The sequence below is a fragment of the Canis lupus genome, chromosome X (genome assembly GCF_011100685.1).
Source record: "Canis lupus familiaris isolate Mischka breed German Shepherd chromosome X, alternate assembly UU_Cfam_GSD_1.0, whole genome shotgun sequence".
NCBI lineage: Eukaryota > Metazoa > Chordata > Mammalia > Carnivora > Canidae > Canis > Canis lupus.
The window spans coordinates 4,720,130-4,741,205 of record NC_049260.1 but is presented as its reverse complement, the minus strand read 5'-3'; the positions used below and the strand labels follow the sequence as shown (position 1 = coordinate 4,741,205).

General features: G+C 42.0%; 1 non-coding gene and 1 pseudogene across 1 annotated transcript; both read left to right on the top strand.

The window, feature by feature from the left end:
- The first annotated feature begins 6,878 nt into the window (after positions 1 to 6,878).
- On the top strand, positions 6,879 to 6,985 carry LOC119868564. The gene has a single exon (XR_005386558.1). It is a non-coding gene; the product is annotated as a U6 spliceosomal RNA (small nuclear RNA).
- Positions 6,986 to 8,512: 1,527 nt separating this feature from the next.
- Positions 8,513 to 19,797, top strand: LOC119878047 (annotated as a pseudogene).
- The last annotated feature ends 1,279 nt before the right edge of the window (positions 19,798 to 21,076 follow it).

Here is a 21,076-nt window from a genome sequence, read left to right as displayed (position 1 = left end):
GAAAAATATTATCATCCTAATAAATCACCAAGCTGCCCTTTGGTGTTACTGAGTACCAGTTTAGTGATTCTTTTTTTTTTTTTTTTTAAGATTTTATTTATTTATTCATGAGAGACACAGAGAGAAAGAGAGTCAGAGACACAGGCAGAGGGAGAAGCAGGCTCCATGCAGGGAGCCCGACATGGGACCCGATCCCGGGACCCCAGGATCACGCCCTGGGCAGAAGGCAGGCGCTAAACCACTGAGCCACCTGGGGATCCCCAGTTTAGTGATTCTTAATCATTATAAAGGGTCTGTATGTGTTATTTCATATGTACTTTATCTTTTGAAAACATGTTCTTGAATATTAGTATAAATAACTCCCAGATACGTGGGACAATGTAGACGTGTATCTCTAATTTGTCTAGATGGGTAAGAAGGTCAGGAGAGCTGAATGCAGGATTGTAAAGTCACTTCTTCAAGTTAGGTGGTGGGTATAACCCAGAATGGGCACCCCTTCAAGTTACATACTGGGTATGATCCAGAACAGGCACCCGTTCAGGTTTCCTACTGGGTATGACCCAGAATAAGCACTTCTTCATGGCAAGTACCAGATATGATCCAAAATGGGTTTTTTGTCAAGTTCAATACTGTGTGACCCACAATGGCCTTGGTCAACTTGGACTCATTACCCACTGCCTGTTTTTATATAGCCCACAAGCTAAGACTGGGGTTTACATTTTTAAATCAGCATAAGTTAAATAAGTTAAAGGAAGCAGAATATCTCATGGCACATGAAAATTATATGAACTTCAAATTTTAGTGTCTATACATCAAGTTTTATTGAACATAGTCTTGCCTATTTGGTTACGCGTTCCCTGTGGCAAATTCCACGTAACGACAGGCAACCCAAGTAGTTACTAGAAGGACCACGAGGTCCCTAGAGCCAAAACTATTTAATTTCTGGTCCCATATGGAAAACATTTCCTGGGATCCCTGGGTGGCGCAGTGGTTTGGCACCTGCCTTTGGCCCAGGGCGCGATCCTGGAGACCCGGGATCAAATCCCACATCGGGCTCCCGGTGCATGGAGCCTGCTTCTCCCTCTGCCTGTGTCTCTGCCTCTCTCTCTCTCTCTCTCTCTCTCTGTGTGTGACTATCATAAAAAAAAAAAATTTAGAAAAACAAAAAAAAAAGGAAAACATTTCCTGGTGTCTGGTCTGGAACTCTTCAATATACGAAGGTTAGATTAAGTTTTAAAAAACTGTAAACTGATCTTCTTGTACTGTAAAACTATAAAGTGAGCTCTTTAATATTTTATAATACAAATATTTGAAAATGCTCAATAATACATGATTTGGATAAAGGAAATCCCAAGCCACTAAGAAGGACTAAGAAGGCAAAAGCCAAGAAGTTAGAGTGAATATTTACATGAAAAAAAAATAAGCTCAAGAATCTATAATTATATATAAACTTGGCCCTGAGCTCCAGGCACACTGGCTAAAAAAGAAGAAAGGAAACTTCATCTCAATTTCCCTCTCAGGTCTGAGAGCAATTTCTCAAGTGTGTTTCTACCATCAGTTCTAACGAAACTTGAGTTTCATGAAACTAGAAAATACTGGTGGTAAGCTTCATGAAATAGGTCTTTGTTTACTAGGAAACTGTACATGTAGAGATAGTCCCAAAGCTTGGAATCGTGGCCAAAGAGAGGGTGGCACTTAGCTAACATAAATCTGAAATCTTCATTGTTAAAGCTCTTAGGAAATAAACCTAAAATGGTTTCTGTTTCTTTTTGGGATAAAGGTGGAGGGGAAATTGTCTGTATGTAATATCTTAGCACTCAAAAATCTAATTTACTCCAGAAAAATATTTGTTCCATGAAAGGTCTCCATTTCACACTACTGTTGACTCTCGTTGCAAGATTATCAGGATGCAAATTTATGAAACTGAAAGAATTTATTTTAAAAAAAGTCCTTGGAAATAAAGAGTGAGGAGAAGTCAGCATCCATTGTCACCAGCTGGTGAGGTTTTCACTTACCATCTAAAGGAATACACTGAGACCTCACAGCACTATAATTCTTTGGAAAATTTTAAAATCAGAACCAGAACCCCTGAGAATTTAATTTCAACTCAACGCCTCTCTTGAATACATTATTTTATTGTGATACAAGGGCCATAAGTCACCAAAGGAAAATGACTTAATGGAGCTTGTATTTTGGCCTCTTTTTGCATGAAATAGATGGAAATTTGTCCGTCCCAAGAGAGTAGTCACCTACACTTTTCCCTAAAATTATGCACCACGGAGGCATCTCTCCAGATGCAAAAAGGCATGACAAGCCTGGGTATAGGACTCCTGTCTGAATAGCAAATGTGGATTCCTCGTCAAAAGGTGAAACAAGGCAGCCCTGGTGGTGCAGCAGTTTAGTGCTGCCTGCAGCCCAGGGTGTAATCCTGGAGACCTGGGATTGAGTCCCATGTTGGGCTCCCTGCATGGAGCCTGCTTCTCCCTCTGCCTGTGTCTCTGCCTCTCTCTCTCTCTCTCTCTCTCTCTCTGTCTCTCATGAATAAATAAATAAAATCTTTTTTTAAAAAAAAGGTGAAACAAGGTGCAAAGAACAAGAACTCAATTCTTACGAACAAATAATGAACAGAGAATCCTCATTGCTCATTGCATAAAGAACAATGTTGCCCAAGTGGATCCTCATTCAAAGTCCTCATTTCATTCTGGAGAAGACTTAAGTTATTTGCGAGTTGAACAAAACTCGGATATTTTTTAAAAAGTAAATATATGACTTGAATGAGGGCCCTGGTGAGACCTGAGGACCATTTAATTATATAAGATTTCAGAACATGATGCCTGAAAACCTCGTGGGAGATCACATTCTCAACCCAAAGCTTAGATGATCTTCAGATCACTGTGAAACAGCAGACACACTGGGAAGTGATGCCTGCCCAGCTGATCTGAATTTGTGGGGAGTCTTTTCCAGAAGTCACCTTGGAGGCTTCTTGCAGGAAGATGATTAGATCCGCATCACAATAGCCACCAAAGCACACTACAACAAGATCGGAAATTCCAGAAAACAAAAACAGACTAGTGGTCCCAGGTAAACTGTAAAGCATTGACCAGACTCAAACAGAAGCTACAACTAAAACACAGACTTGAAGGTCAAGCTTATTTATCCCACGACTCTGCATAGACGAGGCCACGTGATTCAAGTCAGAGACACAGTTTTGGTCTGCGCCGTGCCCAAAGCATCCCTCCAGAACAACATCTTGGGGCACTTGCTGCCTTTATGCCTCTCAGGAAATGCACGTCATTTGTATCAACACTGCATTGACGTTATAACGGTAGCAAATTTGTACAAGATACGCTGTTTTGGAAGTTCTGTGACTCTACCCACTGATACTTATCAATGTCATTCAGGATATTAGATAAATTAATAAGTGTGGTGTGAGATCAAAGCTACCACTGACCCAGTCCATTTCAGTCTTATGAAGTGTAATACGGAAACATTACGTCTCACTATCCAGTAACAAATTATTAATAATATGTTCTGATAATTAAGAACTACACCATCAACCTAAGGATCAATTGCCAAATTGCTCTTTATCTATTCAACAGTATCTTCATAAAAACAGGCTAAGCTTTAGTCTTCACAAGGACTGGAATGAACTCACAATATTACAAACCTAACTTATTATTGGTTATAAGCTATACATATGATATCTCTTTTTTAAAGATTATTATTACTATTATTATTATTCATTTGAGAGGGAGAGAGCAAGAGCACCACCAGAGGGATGGGGAGAGGGAAACGGAGAAGCAGATTCTCCAATGAGCAGGGAGCGCGATGCAGGACTCAATCCCAGGACCCTAAGATCATAACCTGAGCCGAAGGCAGATGCTTACCCAGCTGAGCCACCCAATTGTCCCAGATGTGAAATCATTTAAGAAAAAAGTCAATGTCTCCCTAGAGCAAATTTAGTGAACATTTAATTCAATACTCATTCGTGATACTGACCATCAGTTATACCGGAAAAGATGTAAACATCTTACCTAATAAACTACTACAAACGTATATAGTTCATAGCAAATGTGAGACAGAAATCGTTTCTTATATTCTGCATGGAAGGCCACATACTATATAATAAAATAAGGGCATGCATTTATTAAAAGGATCAGGATTGGAAAGAAAAACAAATGCTATCATTGATTGTGGATGTAATGATTGCTATGTAATGATTGCTGTAATGGATGTAATGATTGCTATGTGGAAAACTTAAAATAATCCACCGACCAATTACTGAACAAATGCAAGAATTTTAAGTTAGGCTACCACAAGGATCAATGTAAAAGTCCTATTATATTTGAAGGTATTAGAAATGACCTAGAATACTTTTTAAAATTATGGATTATCGTGAAATCAGTGGTACCTAGTAAAGTTAAACATGCTTGAAGTTTATAGAGAAACACCTGAAGTTTGCTTTAGATACATTCTATAGACAATTATAACTATTGGTTCAAAAATGGGTAATTCATGATTGGAAAAGCAGGAAGGAACTGACCCAGGAATATACCAATCCATGAATGGAAATATGACACAATAGAGAACTAACATTACACCATCTGCACTAATAGAGGGACTCCTCAATCAGTGTGATGCAGTGATTGGTGATCAATAGGAAAAAATAAAGAACATGGAGTTTAACCCCCATATCTTAAATAAACTTCATTACTGATCGATTAAGAACATGAAAAACAAAGAAACTTTTGTTTCCTCTAAGAAACTTTTATAAGAAAATACACCGCAATGTTACTCTGGGAAGGGAAAATGTTTTTCAGACCCAATCCATCCAGAAATGCCCCAACATTGTAAGAGGTGGGTTGTTCTGCCTGTGGCATTTATTGGGTTACCTTCAGATTTAAAAAGCTCATGTGTGCATATGATTGCAACGATTTCATTCTATATATAAAGGCGTGTTCCATTAAGAGCAAATGCCTTCCGCATTCTTGCAAATTTTCAGAGGTACAAGTTTCTAACTTAGTGAAATGCTCCCTGGATGCTGCTGAGCAATTTTGTAAATTGAGTTTGTGAACTTGACCCTGAGTTCCTCCAAAGAATCGGAGTTTGATGAATGAATAATCAGATTAAGGTATCTGCATCAATCCTCTGTTCATCAACAATTATTAAAACTTAAAATTGCACAAGGCCCTTATGACCCCCCGTCTAAATGGGATATGGTCAAAAAAGAAGTTTTCCCCACCATGGATCTGGGAAAATAAAGGACTTCTGTTTTTAACTGTGATGTGGAGGACGGCACAGATTCCGTTGGCAATTAAACCATTAGGGTAATAAAAAACAGCTCTGAAATCATCATATGCTTGAATACTTGGAGAAGACTTTCAAGAGATTCTTCTGGTATACAAGCTATGCATTTTTCAAACACATATCCTCGGAAAGAAATCTGTGTGCAAGCACCGCTGATAGGCGTAGATAAATTACTGGATTTCCAAAGTTCTTTAATTGTGAAGCTGTAAAGTAGCCAGATCTCTCCTAAGACCAATAGGGGCAAGACATTTCATTTTGGTAAACTCTCCAGCAAAAATATGTTTTTAATAATACAATCCTAAGTGCTCAGTCCGATTGTCCGCACTGCAGTGCTTCGATCATAAAGACTGCATGGGAGCTGCACTGCCCGGAGCCAGCTGAAAGAGCAGAGGTGCGCTTGGCCAACTCAGCCAAGGGAGGCCTTACAACTCGCTTCACGGCCTACAAAGAAGTATTCGTGGACGGGTCTGAAGGGACGCCCTTCTTCTGCTCTGAGAAACACAATATATGATTGAACTTTGACTTCTTCCCAACCTCTCTATAAGAATGAGCCAAATGCCAAGGTTACTTTGTTGGATTTACTGAAAAAAGCATTTTTGTTGCTTTACATAGTTGCATAATATCAGAGAATGAGATTAGGGACCTACATCCCACGTTCTCTACCGCACAGGAAAATGTTTTCATTCTTTACTCAGATGTGGAAAGAAATTTTATGACTTCTTGAATTATCAAAAAGGAGATATATGCTTTTCCACTCCGTTAAGAGAGGGAAAGGATCACATACTTTCAGCCCATCAAACCAGAGCATGACAGTATCTTCCATTCAGTCTCTTGTATGGCGTGGTCTTCTGGGTAAAGGTTCAGTCTTTCGTATCCCCACTGCCCCATGCTTCTCTGCAATGTAACATCCATGTCTGTAGGCAAACTACCATGAACTCATGGTGCTCGGGAGAAAGAAGACTTAGATCCACACGGGTTCCTTGAATGCTCACTCTTCTCTGCAGCAGAAAAAAACCCTGTGTGGTCTGGCTCCTGTACTCGGTTATATCTGCGCAATCTATCCCGCTGGGAGGGTGTGCCACCATGTGTCTCTGGTCTCCAAGCTGTACCTGAAAGACTTCCCTCTCCCTCCCCCTCCCCAGCCGATGGTGACCCTCTAACCTTCTCAGCACCTCCATATCTCATTACACTTACATAAGATTCCCTACCTGTCACACAAAGGCTCAGCCACATGCCACGTCCCTAAACTCTGAAGACACATCCCTCAGACAGTATCTCTGCAACCAAGTGAGACTATGAGCCACTGGGAGAACTGGCTTTGTGTGAGAGCTCTATCATGGCCCCATGGAGATGGGATCTAGCACTCCAGTGTGCTTCCATACTATCTCCCTGTTTCTATAGCTCCATCCTAAAACAGTTGAGGGAAATGAGGGCCCTGGTTTCTAATCACTGCTCACTCCTGCTTACCATCTCCCAGGAAAGACCTAGGCTTCCCAATTCATTCCCCATGTCCATGTCATATCCTAAGTCAGGATGGCGCCAAGAGCTCAGCCTTAAGAAATGCTACAGCTGTGCTCGCTTCGGCAGCACATATACTAAAACTGGAAGGATACAGAGAAGATTAGCATGGCCCCTGCGCAAGGATGACACGCCAATTCGTGAAGCGTTCCATATTTTTAAATGACAAATACCCACCATTTGCTTCGACATGGATGGACCTGGAGGGTATGATGCTGAGTGAAATGAGTCAATCGGAGAAGGACAAACATTTACGGTCTCATTCATTTGGGGAATATAAAAATTAGTGAAAGGGAATAAAGGGAAAGCAGAGAAAATGAGTGAAAACATCAGTGAGGGTGACAAAACATGAGAGACTCCTAACTCTGGGAAATGAAGAAAGGGTGGTAGAAGGGAGGTGGGCGGGGGGTTGCGGTTACTGGGTGATGGGCACTGAGGTGGGGGGTACTTGGCGGGATGAGCACTGGGTGTTATGCTATATGCTGGCAAATTGAACTCCAATAAAAAAAATTAAAAAATAAAAAAGTTGGGAACTGAAATCTGTTCAGTTAGAAAGTTCCAAAATACCCTGGCTCAAATAGATGGATTTTTTTTTTTTTTTGAGGATACTGCTTTGTGAAAACTTGTGAAAACTCAGAAATGTTTTTTTCTTTATAGGAATAATGCAAAATTGCTAAATCTACAAAGCTAATCATAGGAGCTGAAGCTAATTTTTAAAACTAAACCAAGTTCATAGTCAAAAGAACATTCAAAAACTTAGAATGAAGCTAAAATTAAAGTTGTCCTTTCAGTTTTTTGTTATCCAGTTGTCCTTTCAGTTTTTTGTTATCCATATGTGTATTTTACTTGTTATGTACATGATGATTAGAGTCCTGTTTTCTTTTTGTCTGTAATAAAAAAAAAATTAAGAAATGCTACAGCTGATTTAGACCTTCCCAAATTCACCTCCAAAACCCTTTCCCCCATGGGATGGTATTTAGATATGGGGCTGATGACAGGTGATTAGGTCATGAGGATGGAGCCCTCAGGATGGGGTTAGTACTCTTCTTAAACAGACCCTAGAGAGCTCCCTCATCCATTGTGCAACGTGAGGCTCTAGCAAGAAGACGGCCGTCTATGAACCAGGAAACAGGCTCTCACGTGACACTGAATCTGCCAATGCCTTGATCTTGGACTTCCAGCCTACAGAACTGTGAGGAATGCATTTCCCTTGTTTAATTTTTTATTTTTTATTTTTTTGCATTTCTCTTGTTTATAAGCCACCAAGTCTATGGTATCTGTTATCGCAGCCCAAAAGGACTCAGCCAGGGGCCCTCTCGACACCCCTGAAGAAGCTGGATTTGGCCAGACATTGCTGTGGACGTGGATCGTTCAACTGATCTCAGAACCACATTAATGAAAACAAAAATATCGTCCTCGTTATTCACATTTCACTTTGCAAGAGTGCAAAGAAGGTCACCAAGTGGAAGGACATGCCCTGATTGCAAGCCAACTTCATCTCGTGCCTTTTCTATGTACTATTGGACAACGACTTGACACCACCACGCCACAGCAACATATGCCACCCGGGGCAGGAAGCCGCCGCCGCACACCACCCCTCACAGCGGCAGGCGATCCCTTTCCAAGGACGACACTCAAGGAGGCTTGCGTTATAGGTTCGTTGAGGTCCAAGTAGCCATGGAGAGCCATGGAGTTGGGAAGTGGCTGTTTCCCATTTGCAGGCCCCTGGAAGTCTTACCTTCTGACCCGCTGCAGTCTCTCAATTCAGGGGCTGCCGGGCAAGCGTGTATCGTCCAGACGCACGGAAGGCTCCCTAAGGGAGTTACAGGCCGCCCTCCCGGACGGCCCAGCCCCGCAATCTGATCAAAGCCACGATGCGACAAAGTTGTCCACGAAGCAGCAAGGGACCGTCTCTGAGGCTGCGAAGCGGAGGGCGGCACAGGGAAGCCTGCGGCCACCGGCCAGACGAACTGTCCCCGCAACAGCACCCGAGCAGTCTAGACGCTGCGACCTGCCCCAGGCATCGGGTCTTCTCATTACTGACAACTCCCCGGAGCCGGACCACGTTGGCAGACCGAAGAGAGCGCGCTGAGCCGAGCCCCGCACTCTGATTTGAACAGAGGCTCTGGATTCCTGCCTTGTCTTTGGGTGAACGCAGGGCCCCAGAGTAACTGCGTTCTTGCAAATCTGCTAGGGCAACTGAGGCGAAAGAGAGGGGGCCGCTGCCGACAGGGACGGTGTCTGGATCTGTGTGCAGAGCTGGCGATGGGCCGTGGACATGGGGACAGGCATGTGCTCTACAGAACGGGGGCACAGGTGTCACGGGGTCAAACCACAGCAAGGGCAAGGGCTGCACACGGCCTCTAGGGAGCAGCGTGGGTGGGGCCCTGCTGCCTGCTGGCTGTCTGACCAGGGGACAGCTTCAGGTCTTGCGGGCCCAGCATCCTGGTGGACAAACTGAGAACACTCACATCTAACTCTCAAGCAGTGGATTTATCACAAATCCAGTCCTGGACAAGAAGCCACATCTCTTTCTCCTTAAGGACAGCACTGCCCATTTGGTCTGATCATGGTCTAAGCATAATTTTCTTTTTCTTCTTCTTTACCCTATAAGTACCTTTTGTATATTATTTCATAACGTATACCATCTATGGTGTAGGAACCCATCCTTGGTCAAATCAAGTAGTGGATGTTCATTGGTAAATTCACTTAATACATTAAAAAAAAAACTTATGGGGTTAGTTTCCAGCTCTGTCACTTACTAGCTCATGGGCACATTATAAATTATTTAAGCTCCCAGAGTCTCTTCTGCCTTTGCTTCATAAAGGAAGTGTTTCACAGGGTTATGTGAAAATTTAAAATTGCACATGTAAAGAAAAATAAGGTGTGTATGTGTATGCACATGTATGCAGGAACATAAAACGTGTACATGTATGTATACACATGGCACAAACATACAGACATGCATGTGTGTTCATACATATAAATATTTCATTTCCATATCTTTTGTCAAAATATCAGCAAGACTCCCTTACGCCCTATTCATCACAGAAAGTAGCCTTCTATGGCTTATCATTATGGTGAAGGTCACTTGTGAGTTTTTGGTTAGAAAACATTTTCCAGGGGCACCTGCCTGGCTCAGTCCAAAGAGCATAAAACTCTGGATCTCGGAGTCATGAGTTTGAGCCCCATGTTGGGTGTAGAAATGAAAGAAGAGAAGAAGAGAGGAGGGGAGATGAGGTGAGGTGAGGTGAGGTGATGGGGAGAAGAGAAGAAGAGAAAGAAGAGAAGAGAAGAGAAGAGAAGAGAAGAGAAGAGAAGAGAAGAGAAGAGAAGAGAGAGAGAGAGGAGAGGAGAGGAGTAGATTCTCTTCCTTCTCTTCTCCTCTTCCTCTCTCTCTCCCTCCTCTCCTCTCATCTCTCTCCCTCCTCTCCTCTCCTCTCCTCTCCTCCCGCTCCTCACTCTCATCTCTCTCAGAAGCAAAGCGCTGGACATTGATCATTGGCACAAGCTCCTATCACATCAGGTTACACAGCTGCCCCATTGTTTCAATCCTAAAGAGTTATATTGCACTTTCTATGTCAAGTTCACAGTTTATATAAATTTAAGGCCTTCTGAATATACGGTCTGACACTAACATCTTACAGTAAGCCTATCCATCTTGAACAACACATTCTCTGCCATATTCCAAGACTTAGTCACACCCCATCAATGAAGAGACAGGTACGCATGTCTCCACGTTAGTACACTTAGTTTATTATTCATATCCTGTGTTTCGGCCATATCCATACCTGAGGTTATATCTGTAGGTCCATCTCTGGTTCCTCTATGTCTGAGTATATATGGGATTTGAGCTACAACATACTGTCATTTGTGGCTTTCACTGCCTTTGTAACTTGACTCGCTATTTATGGGGAAAAAAATACGAACAGAGAAAATATTTGTAGACCTCATACTGTTCCTGTGTTTCAATTATTCTGCTTTTATTTTTTTTAAGTTTTTAAAATTTATTTATGATAGTCACAGAGAGAGAGGCAGAGACATAGGCAGAGGGAGAAGCAGGCTCCATGCACTGGGAGCCCAACGTGGGATTCGATCCCGGGTCTCCAGGATCGCGCCCTAGGCCAAAGGCAGGCGCCAAACCGCTGCGCCACCCAGGGATCCCAATTATTCTGCTTTTAAAACCACATTGAGACCACCTGAAATGGCCCACACGGTAAGAGTGTCACAGTACAATGCACTTCAATGTTTGTCTCTCCAGGACCGGGTGCTCACGAAATATGAATTAAGTGACAACGTGGTCCTAATGAAGATCATGCCACAGAAAGAGACCATTTTTCTCTTTGTCCTAGACCTTGGTTTTCATTCATTGCTGTTATCAAAAAAAGTCATTTTAAGAGCATGATCACTACAAATTACATAAGGAGATTTACGACGAGATTTTGTTATAGTTCTACGGAAGCACTGGCACTTTTTAAATATACCCCTCCTTTGGGGTAATAGGCAACTGCCAATGATATGGGAAACAGAGGTAGAAAAAATATATTTCCTTACTACCTACAACAAAGACATCTCAAGAATTCTTTCTTGGCCATCGGCTTCAAACCCTAATGTCTTTCCTACATCACCAAGATGAAGAACTTGGTTTTAATTAGTATTGAGAAGAAAATTAAAAAAAAAAAACAAAACTCTAGGCTTTGCAAACACCAAATATAAAAATTGATTTGTATGTATATATGTACCTCCCCACACACATACAAAGATTTTTTTTTTAAATCAAAGTAAAGAGTTGATCATGGATGATTAGAATTAAAAAATGAAGTCATATTGGAGCACATGCCTGGCTCAGTCAGTAGAGCATATGACTCCTGATCTCAGGGTTGTGAGTTCAAGCCCCATGCTGGCTGTAAAGATTAATTAAAAATAAAATCTTTTAAAAAATGCCTTCATAATGCATATAGCATAAGACAACATGAACTGAGTGGATTTGAAATTATTTGCAGGGCCACCTGGGTGGCTCAGTGGTTGAGCATCTGCCTTTGGCTCAGATCATGATCCTGGGGTCCTGGGATTGAGTTCTGCATCAGATTCCCCACAGGGAGCCTGCTTCTCCCTCTGCCTTTGTCTTGGCCTCTCTCTCTCTCTGTCAGAGTCTCTCATGGACAGATAAATCAAATCCTTAAAAAAATTAATTTAAAAAAAAGGAAATATTTGCAAAGAGAACCTAGACACTATTGGGACGAAGTGGAACTTTTAAATACTGAGAATGTTTATTCCTGAGTGCCATACAACCATCTCATTCTGAGACTTTAAAGATGCTGACACCTGCACACATCAAGAACTCAAGTATCTGAGATTATTACCTACGTGCAAGTCAACAGGCTACCTGCAAGTTTCATTAATGTTGGTAGAAGACGAGAGATCCCGGGTCAGAGAAGAAGGAAAGACTGTTATTCACAACACAGCGGGAGCACAAACACTACCATATTTTCATCAGTTCCGCCTGCCCCAATATCCTTCAGGGTGACCCACATGTGCTGAGATGGAGCCTCCACGAGATGTGGGTTAAGTTATGGAGAGAAATCCTGAGTTTAAAGGAACCTGAATGCTTTATAACAGAAAGTACATACTGAGCACCAGCGTGGTACCCTTATATTTCCAGTAACACAAAAAACAGCATACCAAAATTGTGAAGGATTGGGTTCGGCAAAACTATAATTCTAACGGGTTAGGTCATCTCAATGTAACAACAGTAAACAAAAAATAAATTTGAGAAAAAACCTTGCAGTTTAAATTAATGAAAACTGGGTTATGTACTTTTCAATTAGGCCTTCTTTTTTTAAAAGATGTTATTTATTTATTCATGAGACACAGGCAGAAGGAGAAGCAGGCTCCACGCAGGGAGCCCGATGTGGGACTCGATCCCAGGACCCCAGGATCAGGACCTGAGCCAAAGGCAGTCGCTCAACCACTGAGCCACCCAGGCGCCCTCAATTAGGGCTTCTTAATGAAGAATTTTGCCTTTATGTGTGTCCCATCAGGCCAAAATTTTAAACAGTAATACAAGTATCCATGGATATTTTTGTATTACTTTCATTAAATCATTTTTCTAAATCGAAGATTATTAACTATGCCTTGACTCTTAACATATTAGTAAATTAAAGTCAAATATTAATGCTCATGTACAATAATAAAACACTGAAGCTGAGAATCTGTAAAAAGGAAGCATTGGGGGCTACCTGTGGCTCAGGTCATGAACCTGGGATCTTGGGATCCAGCCCAGCATCTGGCTCCCTGCTCAGCGCGGAGCCTGCTTCTCCCTCTCCCGTGTCCCCTGCTGTTCTCTCTCTCTTTCTCTCTCTCTGTCTCTCTGTCAAATAAATAAATAAAATCTTAAAAAAAAAAGATAGAGGCACTGACCATATAATTACATTCTCAGTCATGAATTTGCTGGTGACATAAATTGAAGGCAATAGGAATGACAACTGGTATCCCTTAAGGGATAATAATTTACCAGGCACTGCACTAAGCCTTGTGTGTAAACGTACCGTTTAATTTTAACAAAACCTTGGCGTCCATCCTGTTACAGGCATACCTATTTCATGCATCAGGATGTGGAGGTTTAGAGAATCTGCATAGTTCAAAAAGTCACATTGACTGCAGCAAGGCTCTGAAGGCAGACACAACCAAGTTATTCACATCCACACCTCTGCCAATGAAAACTTAAATAAAGAAGAGCTTAAACATGGTCCCTAAACACATCTGATTCTATAGACAAAGTAATTGTTTCATATATCTTGCACCTGGGGCATACGTGAAACTGGTACATTATATTTCTCTTTACAGTGGATTGAAAACTATTTAAATGAAGAAAACACCTAAATTTGTGCCACCTAAGCCTTATGTAAAATTACACTGTATTTATGGTCTCCTGGATGTTAGGAACACATGCACATTTTCATCCGTTGTCTCATTTTATAAAAACAAAAATCTAGAAATGTGCACAATCTCATTTTCTTTTAAAGATCTTATTTATTTATGCACGAGACACACACAGAGAGAGAAGCAGGCTCCATGCAGGGAGCCCGATGTGGGACTCGATCCCAGGTCTCCAGGATCACGCCCTGTGCTGAAGGCGGCGTTAAACCATTGAGCCAGGGATCCCTGGGTGGTGCAGCGGTTTGGCGCCTGCCTTTGGCCCAGGGCGCGATCCTGGAGACCCGGGATCGAATCCCACATCGGGCTCCCGGTGCATGGAGCCTGCTTCTCCCTCTGCCTGTGTCTCTGCCTCTCTCTCTCTCTCTCTCTCTGTGTGACTATCATAAATAAATAAGTAAATAAAATTAAAAAAAAATCTATAAACCATTGAGCCATCCGGGCTGCCACAATCTCATTTTTTTTTTTTAAACAATAAAGCTTATTCTTTGTATTTCATTCACATTTCCTCCTTATGCAGGCACACATTTTACAGCTGCAATCTTGCCATGAATAAAATTTGGGTTTTGTCTTTGTCATTTAATTGACAAATATTTTGAATGTTGTTCTATAAACATAGGAATTATCATTTTAATGCTGTGTGTTAGTTCTATCAGTTTACAAAACATTTTTCACTCCTTTACCCACTAATATGGGGTTACTTTAATTCCCCTTTTCATTCTTTGGGATGTTTATTTATTTAAAGCATTATTAAAGAGTAAAGTAGACATTCATTTATATTCCACTTTAAATGTCTTTATGAAATGGACAATCAGAAACTTTGAACCAACAATGCATGATATTAGAACTTTCATTATAAACTTACTGGGAGGGATCCCTGGGTGGCTCAGGGGTTTAGCGCCTGCCTTCGGCCCAGGGTGTGATCCTGGGGCCCCGGGATCGAGTCCCACATCAGGCTGCTTGCATGGAGCCTGCTTCTCCCTCTGCCTGTGTCTCTGCCTCTCTCTCTGTGTCTCTCTCTTTCTCTCTGTGTCTCTCATGAATAAATAAATAAAATCTCTAAAAATAAATAAAATAAAATAAAATAAAATAAAATAAACTTACTGGGACAGTGTGTTTTATTATATAACCCATCTCCAAATTTATTAAAGTAAAACCAAGTGTCATTTTTTTTGTCCGAGTGTGATTGGTTGCAAGGAGCAAAGCCATCTCAGGCTAACTCAAAAACCGTTGGTACAATTTTCAACCACAGCTGGAGGCAAAGGTAAATCTATAAAACAGGGCGAAGAAGAAAAGAAGGGCTAAAGAGGAGGAAGACCTGCAGGACGACAGCAGGAGGGACTCCTGCCATTTTATTCACTTGTCCTTTCCTACCACCTCTCCTTATAGTCTTCCAACAAGAACCAACACAATCTCTTGAATCTTTTAAGGACACAAACTCTCTAGAGAAAATTCGAGTTACCCTCCATCTAGCCATGGATTCTGACCCAATTCCACACTCCAGCCACTATCTTCCCCACGAAGCTGCTGACACAACCATTGTACCAGCGAGCAGGGATTGCCAGTTCAGCAGGACTTGGGAGTTGAGGAGACTCCTCAGAGAAGAGAGGGAGTTTTGTTGAAGACCTGAGCTGCACTGAGATGACCTGGAGATCTGGGTGAAATGCAGATTCTGATTCTGTACGTCTCAGAAGCTGCTTTCTTTCTTTCTTTCTTTTCTTTTCTTTTCTTTCTTTTCTTCTTTCCTTTTCTTTTCTTTTCTTTTCTTTCTTTCTTTCTTTCTTTCTTTCTTTCTTTCTTTCTTTCTTTCTTTCTTTCTTTCTTTCTTTCTTCCTTCCTTCCTTCCTTCCTTCCTTCCTTCCTTCCTTATCTTCTTACTTTCTTCTTTCTAAGATTTTATTTATTTATTCATGAGAGACACACAGAGAGAGGCAGAGACACAGGCAGAGGGAGAGGCAGGCTCCCTGCAGGGAGCCCGACGTGGGACTCGATCCCGGAACTTCAGGATCAAGGCCTGAGTAGAAGGCAGATGTTCAACCACTGAGCCACCCAGGTACACCCAGAATATGCTTTTCTAATAAATTTCCACGTGATGCTCCTGACTTGGAGACCAGGACTTGAATCACAAAAGGAATAGGCCACTGGTTCTCCAACTTGGCTGCACAACAGACTCACCACGAGTGGTTTAACATAGTAATTTAAAAATCCTGAAAGTGAGAATTACATTGCTTCTCAACAAGGGCAATTCTCTTCCCCAGTGGATCACTGGCAATATCTGGAGACGTTTTGGTAACCACAAGGTAGACAAGAGATGCTAGGCTACATGCATGGAAAAGTTCAAGTGAAAGATGCTGCTTGATACCTTGGAGAGCACAGGACGACCCCCAAGAAAGCAATATCCAGCCCCAATGTCAATGCTCGCAACGTTGAGAAACCTTTGGGGAGCTCTTACTCCAAATCATGCCCAGTCCCCTTGCTGTTTACTGGTGTAAAATTAACGTCCAAATACTTCACTGATGGATGGTTGGCGAATCTATGTTAACACATTAACTGAGCAATGGGTGTTAATAATTGACTTTCTATAACCTTGACACAGAATTGCAAAAGCCAGTGCTATATTCAGCTCTGCTATCAAACACAATAGGACGGGAGGGGAGAAGTCTGCCTATTTTGGCAAATTTTGGAGTGCTGGCCCTTGAAATTGTTCTTTAAGTTCAAAGATGAATCCTGCAAGGCAGATTTCTGTGAATGATTCATTGTACTGTGATGCTTTTAAATCTCAAATTCCTTAGGAAAGGCTTCTCTGTGTGTTTGAACATGTTATTCTTTGCATTGTGCAGTGTAGCTAAGTGCTTTATAAACAGGGTGTTTTATGACCTACTTGAAAAGTAAACTACCCTACATCTGCAGGATGAAAGTGGAGGCTGGCTTGTACCACTGAATCAAAGAGATAAACTTAACACTCTGCAGAAAGTTGCAGGGGATGCTTCTTGGAGAACCACTCAGGAAGGGCTTTTTATGAATTTTATTTCATGCAGTAGCTTATCTTGTATTTTCTGTATTTCCTTCAGAACACTGTGAAAATTCTTCACGGAAGGAAAAAAAACCCTCAGTTGGCATTTTTCATGCAGCACAGAAATCAGATATATGTATCAAACAAGTAAAAAGAAAGCCTATTTGTTACCTAGAACTCCAGAAGCCAAAAAAAAAAAAAAAAAAAAATCAAAAGACTGGAAAATGCTAATTATCAAGACGTTTTGTAAAATTCCAAAAAATTACATTAATGAAAGAGTCTTCATTGCTAATACCAACTGTTTCCTCATAGCTCTACATAAGTGAAAAAAACATATGAATAAACCAATGACCATCAACTTTTGATGAGCGTGTGTATATGTCTGTGTATGTGCACATAAGTATGGACATATGAATGCAGAGGTCAAGGGTAGGATTTTTACATAAATGAGCTTTAAGCTTATGTTGGGGTTATTCTATCCGCATGAAAACACATCTATTTTATTTTGCCACCTTATTATTAGATTTAAAAAAAACAAAAAAGGGGTGCCTGGATGGCTCCCTTCTGGAGCCAGCCAGCCAGTGATTGAGTGTCTGCCTTTGGCTCAGGAGGTGATCCCAGGGTCCTGGGATCAAGTTATGCATCAGGCTCCCTCTGCCTGTGTCTCTGCGACTCTCACGAATAATATTAATAATAAAAAGACAAAGTAAGAGTAGTTAAAGAATAGAGGGTATCATGAACAGTATGACTATCACTCCCAACCGTTGAATTGATCAACCAAAAATCAGCACTGATTGCTAAATATTCTACAATGTTAGGTCCTTACAGAGACTCAGATTCCAAAGGAGCATATTTCAGTGCTTCTGGGCATAGTCTGTGTATGAAACAGATTCAGACCTTAACATTCCCCTATTTTTTTTCAGCTTAAGAAATAAATTTTGGTTTAGTCCCAGCACATTAAAAAAAATCTTCCCGAGAAACTGGGCACTCAGATTTTCTGTAAGAGCTCTGAGCTGTTCTTCCAAGGAAGAGCTGCCCTAGCTGTCCAGACCAAATCAAAGAAAACCTTAGCCAACCCCAACACAAGGAGTATCGTGATGGTGGATGATGTTCACGTTCCATTTTTGCAGGCAGGCACAGGGAAGAAGGACCTGATGCCATATGGTTTGGCTACAGCAGCACTTTCAGGTTTGTAGCATCAGACGCACGTCCCAAAGGAAGTCGTCGATTGTATCATCTTTGGTCCAGATATATAGGAAGTGAAACTAGCCGTGTCGCTAGAGAGGCTGCATGTGGAGCTGGCTTCCCTGACAAAGACTCTTGCTCACGCTGTCACCACGGTTTCATCTCTGTTCACCCAGCCAAGACCACAGGTGTTGGCTTGATAGCTTCTGGGCAGTGTGGTGTGGTCATGACAGTCTGATGTCTGTATTGTCATTCAAGGAAAATGAGGAAAATGGTTCTTGATCTCAATGAGGCCAAGACTCCAGGTCAGCAAGTGTCTTTAATCTCTAACTTCAGATTGAATTTCCATTGTGGGAGTTCCCTACAGTGATCAAGTTCTTCACCAGTGAGAAAATGGGCCCTTCTGCAGATGGGCTGGCCACTGCCTTAGCTGATTCCCAACCGGACCAGGATGAGTGCGTGCTGTGCTTACAGCGTGGCCACAGGACTCCTGTCTAATGCTGTATCCTTCAAAATACCAGAAACAGATACAGTTCACAACGATAATGGCATTTGTCCTTCATCTCTGGAGCAGGTGGTCAAACTGAAACCTGCATCCATCAAGACCCGTGGCACACGGACAGCTGCAAATTCTTTCATGACTGATGGTAGATCTGCAATGCTGATTATAGGAAAAGAAAAAGCTCTGGCTACTCATTATAATCCAAAAGCATATGTGTGAGATTTTGTGTATGTTTCCCAGAATCCAAAAGATCAACTTTTACTTGGACCTCAACATATGCTACTCCAAACGTTCTGGAAAAGGCAGTATTAACAATGAATGAAATTGATGCTTTGGAGTCTCACGGAGCATTCTCAAGTCAGTTGGTGGCTGATTTTAAAGCCATGGATTCTGATTGGTTCGCACAAAACTACCCAGGAAGAAAAAGATCAAGGTTGGATAACCCTCTTTGGAGAAAGTTAACAACTGGGTGGACGGCTGTCCCTGGGACACCAATTGGGAGCTAATGGCTGCCGGTTGGTCAAGGCGGCTGCTAAGAGATGGAGGAAGAGAGGAGGCCAGTACGGCTTAGTGGACGCCTGTGCTGCTGGAGGGGAGGCCATGCTATGCTCCTAGAAGCTTATACAAAATGAGAGAGAGAGAGAGAGGTGACGTGGAGTTTCTGTGCCACACTCACGAGAAGCAGTGCCATTCTAGTGCATGACGAAATGACATCCGTAGCTCTCAGCTCCTGTTAGGAAAACAGAATTTGTGGCCTTCTGTTAACTACTTTGCAATTAAGCCTTGCTGGTGTTCTGAGCTTTGCAGCAATCACGGCTTACTGCTCTTTAAGGGACTTCTTAGTGATCAGAATCTCACGCAGTGCTATGTTTAAGCAACTGTTTTTGTTCTCTATTTTCATTAAAGACTAACTGAGTGGGTGCAATTTGGGAAAGAGTTTAGCTGAGATTTGGAATCGTGTCTGTAACATTTCCAAATTATACACCTTTGCTATTTGTGACCTAAAGATAAAGGACTTGGATGTTCTGTGTGTTGGATGTTCCATTTCTATAAAATGCAAACCAATGTGCCTAAAGAAGCTTACTTATGGAAAGATAATTCAGTTTAAATGTCACTGAAAACTCACAGCAAATGTTTATTTTATTTTTTAAAGAGGTTATTTATTTATTCATGAGAGACACGGAGAGAGCGAGAGAGACACAGGCAGAGGGAGAAGCAGGCTCCGTGCAGGGAGCCCGATGTGGGATCACTCCGGGATCACAGACGCTCCACCACTGAGCCACCCAGGCATCCCACGGCCAGTATGTACATATATAAGGACCCTGTTAACCTTAATAAGGTGGGAAAGTATTAAAGAAAATAAAAGAAATAAATCATATATTTCGTTTTTTTCTTGTAACAAAGCAAGTTGGGGGTATCAGCTAACTTCCCTAAATCTGTGATGGGGATTTGTATCTGGTATTTATGGAGTAGATGCTGTGAAAATTTTATTTACATTTCGTGCATATGTCATCTTCACAGAAACATGCTGAAGTAAGATGCAATTTATATACAAAGAGAGTGAGACATGCATATTCTTTGCAGGAGGCCAATATTGGAATTGGGGTCTGAACCCAAAGCCGAGGGTCCTAGACCGTATCTTGCTCTGTCCTGTCACTAGGGACATTCCTCCATCTTCTCCAGGAGGTGGCTGCCCAGAGTCATTCGAATGCACATTTTGACTGGAAACCTGGACTGGTCTCCTCAGCATTTCAGCCAACACACTGATGGTGCAGATTGATTAGGTAAGAGGTTAACGGCCAATATGGAGGAAGAGGTGACTAAGACAACTGGGTGAGTTCCACCACAGCCAGCTCCCAAATATGACCCTGGATCTTGTCCCTACGTTTGCAAGTGTGATTCTCTTCAGCGACCTGACTTCTTCCTCTCTGGGGTAGAGCTCTGTAGTGTGCACCTTGCAAATCATCCGCAGCTACCTGGGATGTCCTGCCAGGCCTGGGGCTGGCCCCTGCGTTCACATCATTGTACTAGGGCGTCCGTGGTGGTACTCGAGCTGCGCTGAGCAGGCGTGTAGACGTGTGGGGGAGTCACACGCGGCACTAGACACAGAACCACAGCCTCGTGAGTGCAGTAAAGTGGGGAGACGCTCCTGGAGGGAACACGGGAGCCCCAGACATGACTGGCTTCTTTGGGCTTTGGCCAACCCCTCGTTAATGAGGAGCGGTGATCCTGCCCTCCCACCATGCTCTCAAAGGACTTCTTGGAAGAATCATGTGCGAAAGCATTCTGTAAATGGATGGTGGAAAACTCTGTAAATCAAATCACATTATTACGCTGTGTGCTTTCCTGATGTTAACAATGCAGACGCTACTCATAGGCACGTATTTTGAACCTCTGTGACTTTAGAGGTTAACTTCTGTTCATTATTACCAAATAACTATTTATTGTTTAATCTAATAATACATGTTTATGTCACATTAATAAGATGTGTGTGTTTGCGTGTGTGTGTGTGTGTATTCTGGGTGGACATTCTCTAGTTTGGTCATTTTTATCTTAAAAGGATCCTTTGAAATAAAATTGCTTCCCACGTGTTTCAAAGGACTTTCAAGCCTTGA